We start from the raw sequence: 10,435 nt of genomic DNA, 5'->3' as shown, positions 1-10,435 counted from the left end.
TGTCATATATTCACTGATTCATGGGCGGTAGCTAATGGGTTAGCTACATGGATGCCCATGTGGAAAAATGAAAATTGGGAAATTCATGGTAAACAAGTCTGGGGCAAAGAATTATGGGAAGATATCTGGAACATGTCTTTGGTCACTGACTTGTCAGTTTTTCATGTAGATGCTCACGTGGCCCCCACCACACCAGAACGTGAGTACAATGCTCATGCTGATCGACTGGCAAAGATTGCTACTGAACGTATTGTTCCTACTTTGACAACAACTGATGATCCAGTATTAGCAAAATGGGTCCACCAAACAGCAGGCCATTTGGGGGTCCAGGCCACACACCAGTGGGCACAAGATCGAGGTATTAGTATCTCTCATTCACTGTTAAAACAGATAGCAGAAGAATGTCATATATGTCAATTGGAAAAGGAGCGAACTGTTCCTCGGGTAGTAACTGGAGAGATAGCAAGAGGAAAAGTCCCAGCCCAAATCTGGCAAATAGATTATATTGGTCCACTACCACTGGATAAAGGATGCAGATTTATATGTACTTGTGTTGATACCTATTCAGGTGTACTAGTAGCTTGTCCTTATGAGAATGCAACCCAGAAAAACACTTGTAACACCCTAGATCTCATAAGTCTATATTATGGAACCCCAATGCAGATTCAAAGTGACAATGGGTCACATTTCAAAGGCAATGAAATGAAGAAGTATTGTATACTAAACAATATAGAATGGATATATCATATTCCATATTATCCAGAAGCATCTGGGTTAATTGAAAGAATGAATGGATTACTGAAAGAACAGTTGAGGAAGTTAAGTTCCAATAATTCATATCAACATTGGAAGGATAATTTGTTCATGGCTTTGCGTAATTTGAATAATAGACCATTGGGAGGAAGTACACCTCTAGCCAGAATGATGACCCCCAATCTGCAAATTAGAAAACAACAAACACACAAGATCCCAAATATTGAGTATTGGACCTTGAGGCCAGATGTCCCAGCACCGTACCCAGGACCACCTGGTTCAGTGGGGTATGATTTACATTGTTTAGAGGACTTTTGGTTGGACAGGAAAGAAGTAAGAAAAATTTCCACTGGGATATGCATAAGAATCCCTAAAAATCACTTTGGACAGATTTTACCCAAATCAGGATTAGCAGCTCAAGGAATACATGTATTGGCTGGAGTAATAGATTCTAATTATCAAGGAGAAATTGTTGTAACATTCCAGAATTTAGGTGAAGGGCCCATACAGATTCACAAGAATGATAGGATAGTTCAAGTGATTATCGTTCCTTGTAAAACAATGCCACTTGTAAAAACTGACCCTCCTTCCAAAATAACTGTCACAGGAACTGAAGGATTTGGTTCTACTGATAGAATAAAATCAGGAGCTAAAGTATGGGTAAAACGGAAGCCAGATGATGTTCCAAAGGCTGCAGAGATTATAGCATATGGGAAGGATAACACTGTAACTATTGTTTATTCTGGAGAAGATGATTACAAAATTGTACCCTTAAGTCATTTATTCTACCGTGAGTGAGGCTACAATAGTCTGGTTATTGTCTCTTTGCTTCTTCTTGATTTTTTGTTTGTTCACCTTGTTTGTTAGATTTGTTTCCACAGGCTTGGTACCCTCCATCTGTAGATGCCTGATAGCTTAAGCTGGATGTCACCCCCTGTCTGCAACTGTGATGTGTCACCCTTGGACCTGGCATCAAGCATATTAAGAACTGACCTCTCAAATGGGACCCCTTAGGACAGGGACAGCTCTACATCCGATTTCAGCAGCAAGTAGCCATAGAAGAAGAGATCTTCACCCCTTACCACAAGATTTTGGGGCCCCATTTGTTCGGGGTGGGGGGAATGATGGGGAGCTTGTGCTCAAGCCCCACCCTAAAATATGGTTTTTTGTGTTTATTGTGTGCTATTTTTGTTATATTGTTGTGAAATTTTGTTGACACCAGTTATTCCTACTGTATTTTTGCCAAGTAAGGGACATGAAAGATCTTGGGGCCGAATGTAAGGGTTATGGGATTTAAAGATCTTCCATGCCCCATGGACGTGCTGACATAGCAGAGCAAGAGAAAGCGGAAAGCGAGAAAAAGTGAAAGCCGAGCTAACGGTCCTGCGGTTGGCGGTTGGCGGCAGTTGCGGTTGTGGTTGCGGCAGCAGCAGAGGCAGCGGCAGCGTGAAGCCCTTTTTTTTTTTTTTTTGAGTTAGGACTCCTGCTGAGCACTGCCAGGGGCCGGAGCTGCTGGGAGCAGGACTTTTCTGCTAAGGACCCCTGCTGAGCACTGCCAGGGGCCGGAGCTGCTGGGAGCGCGCTTCCAGGACGCTGGGTGGTTGCTGTGAGTGGGGAGAGGAGGACCTTTGCCTGAGGTAGCCTGTTCTGTTTTAAAGGCTTGAGAATGTGGGTGCTTTCTACTTTATCTACCTGTGCTAATGTCATAACTACTCTGATGGCTTTCACTTTCTGGTTTTGGGACTCAGTTTTTTGGTATCTTAATAAATTTTCTAGTTTATTTCCCCATATGGCAAACATGACATATTTTGTGATGGATAATTATATCAGCATATTTGTAATCTCTATAGGCATTGTGAATATGGCATTGCTGATACATATGTGCAAAAGAAAGATATATAATTCAAGGAGGAAGAATTTGCTGTTGAATGAATCAGGAAAGGCCTTGTGTAAAAGTTGGAGCTACTCTGGAGTCAACTCTGTTTGAACTCTGGAGTCAACAAGGTACTCTAAGAAGCAGAGGTGATTATTAGTCATTCCAAGAATAGGAGACTGGTTCATGAATTCTTCCAGCTATGGTGATTTGAATGAGAGAGAATAGGCAGCGTTGGGTGGAAGAAAGGCCCATCAGTGTTAGGCCTGCTCCAACATTATCTGGAATAAAAGGAAGGGACTTTTAGCAAGAAGGTTGAATGAGAGATGATGAGGCTGTAAGTGCAAGCAAGGTAGGATTTTTGTTGTTTTCTTTTTGGAGTTCACTTTCCCAGGCTCAGGCTAAATTGTAAACAAGGATTAATCACCTTTGAACCATGATAATTCACAACAGTGCTGAGTCAGGTAGGTTCCATGCCTTCTGACTTTGAGCCAGTCTGGGGCCAAGTCTTTGCCATATATTTCTGGGAGGTTGGCATTTTGCTTTGGGGGTTGGCTTATGAGAACCTTTTGATTCCCTGGACAGGACTCTAAGTAGTCATTTGTTAAGAGCCATCCTCTTCCCCTTTCCCCTGCTACTTGCAAGTTTTTTCTCTTCATATCTGGTGGTATAAGTAGGTGGTTGTATTACTTTGTTCAGACAGTAGGAACACTGTCTGATGAATCTCTGTGCTAATTTCTCTGCTTGTATTTTCTATTTATCTATAATTAAAGTAAAATTTTTACCCCCTTTAAAAGTTGTCTTTCTTTTCTCAAAGCAGATCAAAGAACTTGTGCTAGCAGGCCATCCTGGGTCTGCTAGGGTGCTTGCTACTACAGAGGTCTAGTGCCTCACAGCATCTTAATATAGGTAGGACTTCATGGGGGGGAGGGGAGGAGAGAGAGAGAGAAAGACACTCTTTATGTGGATATTCTATGAGACATTGTGTTTGAGCCCTAAGCCCAATTTTCAATGGCATTCTAAAATAGCTAGAAATACACCAAATAGATTAAAAGAAGAACAATAAACAATGTAAAAGTATAGTATTAAGAGCAGGACAGACAAAATAAAAATTGTTAAAATTATTAAAGAATAAAAGTTCTACTATAATGAATAAATATGATGTGAAAGAATTAACTGCTGGGCGGCTAGGTGGTGCAGTGAATAGAGCACCAGCCCTGGAGTCAGGAGGACCTGAGTTCAAATCTGGCCTCAGACACTTAACACAAAACTAGCTGTGTGACCTTGGGCAAGTCACTTAACCCCAATTGCCCTGCCTTCCCCTCTCCAAAGAGAGAAGGGAAGGAAGGAAGGAAGGAAGGAAGGAAGGAAGGAAGGAAGGAAGGAAGGAAGGAAGGAAGGAAGGAAGGAAGAGATTGACTCAGAAATTCCTGATGAGAAGGAATGCGCAATGGTAATTAAGACAAGAGACCTACAAAACCACTTCAATTACTTTCTAGAATAGTTGATAACTAATTTAAAAAATAAAAGATGTAGCTTCTCTGCTGCCCTGGCTTTCTCACCTCAGGAGCCTGAGCACAGATAGAGCTCGCGTGGGGGCTGCAGCTGCCCCCATCCCTGTCAGGCGCCCGTGGAGGAAGACCAGAGCAGTCATGGAGACCCCAAGAAGGCAGAGCACCTCTACAGATTTGAAGCCCATTCCTGGTGCCTTGAAGACGCTGGTGCCCCAATCCACGGGGCACCTGTGGGAGTTTGCTATCCAGCACTCACCAGTGAATCCTGAGGAGTTCTCATCAAGCTCAAGAGGATCAGAAAAGGCTCCTTTGGGGAGGTGTACAAAGGCATCGACAACCGCCCCAAAGAGGTGGTAGCCATCTAAATCATTGACCTGGAGGAGGCCAAGGACGAGATCGAGGACATCCAGCTGGAGATCACCGGCCTGAGCCAGTGCGACAGCCCCTGCATCACGAGCTACTGTGGCTCCTACCTGAAGAGCACCAAGCTGTGGATTATTAGGGAGTAATTGGGTGGTGGATCGACCTTGGATCTGCTGAAGCTTGGGCCTCCAGAAGAGACCTATATTGCTACTACCATCCTGCAGGAGATCCTCAAGGGTTTGGATTACCTCCATTCTGAAAGGAAGATCCTCCAAGACATCAAAGCTGCCAATGGGCTTCTCCGAGCAAGGCCACGTGAAGCTGGAAGACTTTGGTGTGGCCGGACAGCTGACTGACACTCAGATCAAGAGGAACAACTTTGTGAGGACACCTTTCTGGATGGTCCCGGAAGTCATCAAGCAGCACGAGTACGCCTTTAAAGCAGATATTTGGTCCCTGGGAATTACAGCCATTGAGCTGGCCAAAGGAGTGCCTCCCACCTCAGACCTTCATCCCATGAGAGATCTCTTCCTGATCCCTAAAAACAACCCTCCCACTCTGGAGGGGCACCACAGCAAGCCCTTCAAAGAATTTGTGGAAGCTTGTCCTAACAAGGACTTTCGCGGCTCCAGGCCCACGGCCAGGGAGCTGCTGAAGCACAAATTCATCACTCACTACACCAGGACCTCCTTCCTCCCAGAGCTGATGCTAGAAGTCGGGGGGGGGGGGGGGGGGGGGGGGGGGGGGGCTGAGATTCCAGCTCTGAGGATTCTGACAGTGATGGAGATGCAGAGGATGGTGACCAGGCCCCAACCATTCGCCGAGCCCCCACAGTAAACTTCACAAAGGCATGGCCCTGCAAGCCTCACGGAAGTGTGCAGAGCCCATCAGACGGCAGCCATGTTCCCAGTGCCTAGCCATCCTCGTCGGGCTCGTCTTCAGAGAGCTCAAAGAGAATCACAAGTAGATGGGGCAACGTTGGGGCTCTGGAGGAGCTGGAGAACACTTTCAGCCTTGCTGAGGAGTCTTGCCCTGGCATTTCCGACAGACTGATAGCACGTCTGATGGAACCGAACCACCTGACGTCCGCTCCCTGATGCGCGCCGGGAGGAAGGCCAGCCGCGGGTCTTTCCCCGACTTTCTAAGAACTGACCTCAAAGCCCTGGGGCTCTGCATCCGGGACCCTGTTGCAGGAGCAACTGGGCCGGGCTTTAGGGCTGCCTTTGGACGGCATCAGCTGGTAGACAGTCATTGTCGTGTTGTAATCCCCATCACGGTGGTCTTATTCCTGTTCTAAATGAAGCTCTTGAAAGGCTGGGTCGATCCCCGCCCCTGGGGAGGGCTGGGGCTGGGACTGGCTAGGCCTGGGACACCCCGAGTGGGAGCTGAAACCAGGGACTGGTCTACATTCAGTTATATTCTGGGAAAAGTTGGGAACTTTTGTATGGTGTCTGGAGCGGAGTCTGGCCGCTGCCCTTGAGGGGAGGGGGTAAGAGTCAACCGAGCCTTTTAGGAATACATTCCTCCTTAGTGGCCCCAGCGCAGCCCGCTGCCCTCCCTCTGCTAGGATGCTAGAGACATGGTTGGGGGGGGGGGGGGGGGGGGGGGGGGGGGGGGGGGGGAGTGGGGGCAGGGGTCAGGAACTTTCCGTGCCATGACCCTTTTCCATGCGGACAGAGAATGAGGCACAGCAGCAGGTCAGCAAAGGAAGAATGCTCCTCCCCAGCCTTGCACACACTGTCTCCTGCGGGGACTCAGACCTTGTCTTGTTTGTGATGGTAGTAGATGCATTTGTGGTATTGAATCAGGCCCCCATAATCACCCCAAAGGAGGGGGTTTTGTTGATGATGGTTTGTTTTGTTTCTTTCCGTATTCAAAGATAAAGATTTTGGTTTTCAAAGAGCATTGAAAGGGATTGGCCACTTTCAATAAAGAAAGGCCCCCCAAAAATAATAAAAGATGGAATAAAAAGGGAATTCAGGGTGCAAATCTGGTCTTTAAGACATAAAATCACAAAGGCATATAAGAATAGATACATATATATGTCTATATGATATGCATACATATCATATAGACATATGTGTATACACATGCATATATACTCAGGGAATTTTGACACATTTTCCTAGAGGTAAAGAAATGTGTCAGGGATCCCATAGCAGATTCCACCAGAGAAAAGTAAATACTTCAAGAGATTCTCTTCCCTTGAAGGATGAGGTCTAAATCCCTTTAAGGAAAAAGAAAAGGGGGTAAAACAAAGATATGGAGAAATAACCCTGTGGAGATATGGGCCATAATATGGCTGTCCCCAGCATGCATAGATGGGGAGAGTAAAGGCTTAAATTTCAAACTAAGTTATTAGGTCCAGTATTATTTTTGTCTCAATTCTTCCTATTGTGTACAAGCGATAATTGTTTCATACTGATAGTAAAAAAGAATGAAAATGCATTCTCTTTTTGAAATCATATTAATTTTGGTAAACATATTTAAACTAATATTTCTACCTGTGGCATAAAAATTAAAATGTCTTAGCCCTATTAATTTTTTCTCTTTTCCTTGGTTTCCATAGCAAGTACCTCTGCTCTATTCCTGAATACATTTAAGCTGAGAGAGAATACTAACATTCAGATAATTTTTTTAGATTGATAAATGGGGATTTAATTTTTTTGTTATAGCTTTTAAAGAATGAAATACAACTTCAATATGAAATAACTGATTGTCAATTTTCCCTCCATTACTTGTACAAACAATTCCAGATCTCTTTATTGATATGGAAACCTTGCATAGTATATAATAGTGGATTCTTAGAAAAAATATCAGTGCTCACTAAGTGGCCAGGGTAGGAGAGTTGTAAGAGAAAGGGGAGAATATTTTTTTGGTGTTGCAAGAATATGATGTCTTAAGTATGCATTTAGAAATCATACCAATCCTTCATTAAATGTAACTACAAAATGATGTATTCTTATAATGTTGTGTTACTATTTTCCTGAGAGAGTCAGGATGGCACCAAATAAAACATATGAGTGGGTTCAAAGAAATAAGGATTTAATTTTGTCACCCTTCACGATGTATTTGATTTGAGGAATGTATGAACAGGAGAAAATTGGGTGTCACAACTTCTTGCTGATAGGACATTTTATATGGGTCAGCTTAAATTACTCAATTATATTCAATCATTTGTTCATTTATTAAACAAATTTATTTATTATGTACCTGCTATGTGCAAGATATTAAATTAGTTACTGGGGATACAAGACAATCATAAAGAAATCCCTGCCCCCTAGAAGATGATGTACCACTATTGAGTCCAGATATCATGTACACAAATATAATAGAAGTTAGTTTAAGGTGGGAGGAAACCATTATTGCCGAGGAAAACTGAGAAGGTTCCATCAAGTAAATGGAACATGAAGTGAATCTTGAAGGAAAACAGGGATTCTGAGAGACAGAGATGAGCAGATAATATACTTCAGGCAAGAGAAATGGTCTATATTTCTCAGAGTCAGTAAGACCACAGCTCAATATGTTTTTGTGAATATTCTCTATCTTGCTTTTTCTGGATTAGATACTAAATCCAGCTGTCAGATTCCTAGCCAACATAGATTTAAGTTGCTAAGAATGATAAATTCTTATTACTACAGAGTCATAAATATAACACTGAAAGGGACCTCTTAAAGCTATCCAGTCCAAATCACTCAGTTTACAGATGTGGAAACTGAGGCTCAAGGAAATGAGTGACTTCCTGGTGTCTTACACCTGAGTGTACACCTCTAAGACATATATAATATGCATATTAGCTAGGTAGCACAGTGGATAGAGGACTTTGCTTGGAATCAGGAAGTCATCTTCATGAGTTCAAATCCAGCCTCAGACACTAGTTATGTGACCCTGAGCAAGTCACTTACCCTGTTTGCATAAGTTCTTCATCTTTAAAAGAGCAGGAGAAGGAAATGACAAACCACTCCAATATCTTTGCCAAGAAAACCACAGAAGATTTGGGTAAGACTGAAATGACTAAAAAACAATACATATTATAAATATATAAATAAAAATAAATATATAATATGTAAATATGTATATACATATATGTGTTACAAGCATTTATTACCAGACCCTCCCACTGCCTCAACAAATTGGACAAACTTAAAAAAAATTAAATGCCAACATGAATAGTTCAGCAAAACATTCCCATATTGACCATTACAGGTTAATTACCTCTCTGCCAGGAGATGAGTCGTGTGCTCCGTCTTGACTCTTTTGGACTTTTGGACTTTATCATTGCACAATTAGAGTTCTAAAACCTTTCAAAGTTTTTTTTTTTGATGTTTTCATTATGTAAATTATTCTCCTGCTTTTGCAAACTTCAGTCTGTATCAGAGTCCTCCCATTTTTCTCTGAAACTGCCCATTTATTATTTTTGTATGAAACATTCCACTAGATTCACATACCACAATTTGTTTAGCCAATCCCAAATATGAGAATACTCTTAGTCACCTATTATAGATCATTTTCATATGTGTGTGTGTGTGTGTGTAGTTTAGTAACCTTTTCAACATGTTCCAAATTGATTTCCAAAATGACTGGACCAGTTGACATCCCACCAATAATGCACTAATGTACCTATTTCCCTACAGTATGCCCAGAATTTGTCATTTTCCCTTTTTGTCCTATTTGTCAGTGTAATAGATGTGAAGTGAAAGCTCAAAGTAGAGTTAAATTACCTTTTTCTAGTTATTAGTGATTTAAAACATTTTTTTCATATGATAGTTGATATGCTTTTATTTCCTCCTTCCAAAATCTCCTGTTCCTATATTTGGCCACTTATCTCTTGGCAAATGGCTTTTTGTCTTATAAACTTGAATCAGCTCCTTATAGACTTTAAATGTGAGACCTTTATCAATAAAATTTGTGGTACAGACTTTTTTACAGTTTCCTTTATAACCTTAATTAGACTTGTCTGGGCAATTTTAAAATTATATGATCAAAGCTATCTATTTTATCCTGTGTTATTCTCTGTCTTGCTTGTTTGGTCATGAACTCACTGGTGGTCTTTAGAACCATCTCATCAGCTTTATGTCTCTAGTTGTAGAGGGCCCATCTTGAAATAGGTAATTCACTATGTTCCGATAAACTTTATGCCTCCTATCTTCCTAAAGTCCTCAGGGGCTTTGGTTCCTATGAAAGTTATATTTTCCTTTACTTTTTTTTTTCCTTTTCTCTGTTTTGACTCATTTCACTGAAGCAAATTATCTGAGGGTATGTGTTGTAGGTTTGGCAAGGATTAAAGCTAGTTTTATTCTTTAAATGATGCTACTCTTATCAATCACCTCTTTAATTCAACAATTTAATTGAAAATACATTTAGGAAGCACCAGTTTTATTCAGGGTACTGTGGTTCAATTCAACTCAATAAACATTTATTAAGCACCCACAATGTGCCAGGCACTAGGCTAAGTATTGGGGATACAAATAAGAAAAAAAAATCCCTGATTCAATGAGGTTCCAATCTAATTGGGGAAGACAAGACACAAAATGAATCTGGAAATGGCAGGGAAGAAAGATATCAGGGGGTACAAAGGGCATCTTGTTTCTTAATGTTGAACATAGATAGAGATGCACGTGGGAAGTAGAGGGAGCTGGAAGTCCAATTTCTGTCTTCTACAAAAGAAGATTTTAGGAGGAGTTTAGTACTCTACCCTCCAGCCCCACAATAAGAGGGGAGAGGAGATTGAGTAATGTGAGAAGTGGTCTGAGTGTCTAAGACTGAATTAGCATCATGTTGAGATTAGAAGATGAGATATTTCTGGGAAGGGTATCTTGTTCCTTGGAGTGAAACCCAGGAGAACTGCAGATGGAAAGTAGATCAGAACATGACAGAAAGGAGAGAGACAGAGAGAGAGAGAGAGAGAGAGAGAGAGAGAGAGAGAGAGAGA

At 42.0% G+C, this 10,435-nt stretch overlaps 1 pseudogene; it reads left to right on the top strand.

Moving 5' to 3' along the window:
* The first annotated feature begins 4,278 nt into the window (after nt 1-4,278).
* On the top strand, nt 4,279-5,600 carry LOC138177520 (serine/threonine-protein kinase 25 pseudogene; annotated as a pseudogene).
* The last annotated feature ends 4,835 nt before the right edge of the window (nt 5,601-10,435 follow it).

Source organism: Petaurus breviceps, unplaced genomic scaffold (assembly GCF_028583685.1).
Source record: "Petaurus breviceps papuanus isolate PSGF00001 unplaced genomic scaffold, PetGlider_PUasm1.0 90428, whole genome shotgun sequence".
Taxonomy (NCBI): Eukaryota; Metazoa; Chordata; class Mammalia; order Diprotodontia; family Petauridae; genus Petaurus; species Petaurus breviceps.
Note: the sequence above shows the minus strand (reverse complement) of the source record. Positions and strands in the feature narration are given on the sequence as shown.